Source organism: Magnolia sinica, chromosome 13 (assembly GCF_029962835.1).
Source record: "Magnolia sinica isolate HGM2019 chromosome 13, MsV1, whole genome shotgun sequence".
Lineage (NCBI taxonomy): Eukaryota > Viridiplantae > Streptophyta > Magnoliopsida > Magnoliales > Magnoliaceae > Magnolia > Magnolia sinica.
Genome location: NC_080585.1, coordinates 83,592,173 through 83,592,871, shown reverse-complemented (window position 1 = coordinate 83,592,871; position 699 = coordinate 83,592,173). Strand labels below are relative to the sequence as shown.

At 37.2% G+C, this 699-nt stretch overlaps 1 non-coding gene across 1 annotated transcript; it reads left to right on the top strand.

Moving 5' to 3' along the window:
* Positions 1-235: 235 nt before the first annotated feature.
* On the top strand, positions 236-343 carry LOC131224545 (small nucleolar RNA R71). Its single transcript, XR_009161020.1, has one exon. It is a non-coding gene; the product is annotated as a small nucleolar RNA R71 (small nucleolar RNA).
* Positions 344-699: the final 356 nt, after the last annotated feature.

The following is a 699-nucleotide window of genomic DNA, read 5'->3' as shown; positions in this document are numbered from 1 at the left end:
TCATCTTCCTCTTTTAAAACATAAATTCCTCCCCTTTCCTTTGATTGAGTAAGCTTAGAAGTGATAGTTCTTGAGGAGGCATCTCATGATTGCGCATTTTCAGCGAGTTTATCAAACTAATCCCATGCATCATCGGCTTCCTTGTTCATGAATTACCCATGACATCATCTCCACAAATTGGCACATGGATGAGGTCAATCCTTCATAGAAAAAACTTGTTATCCTACATGTTTCGTAGCCATATTGTGGACATGAATTTATGAGATCCTTAAATCTCTCCCAACATTAGAAAAAGGTCTCATCTTCTTATTGTGCAAAATTCATGATAGCTTTCCTTAAGGTATTCGTTTTATGATATGGGAAGAACTTTTTAAGTAACTCCCTTGTCATCTAGCCCATGTGCCAATGGATCGTGGTCTTAAGGAATGTAGCCACGACTTAGCCTTTTCTTTCAAAGAAAAAGAAAACAATTTTAGTCTTACTGTGTCCTTGGACATGTTTGGGAAGTGTAATGTAGATATTATTTCATCAAACTCTTTCATATGTAAGTATGGAGATTCAAATTCTAGTCCATGAAACTTAGGAAGGAGTTGAATCACCCCTGGTTTAACATCCACAGTTCCTACATTCAATGGGAATATCATGCAGGAAAGTGTACTCACCCCCACTAGTTGTAAATAATCTCATAGAGTACGAGAC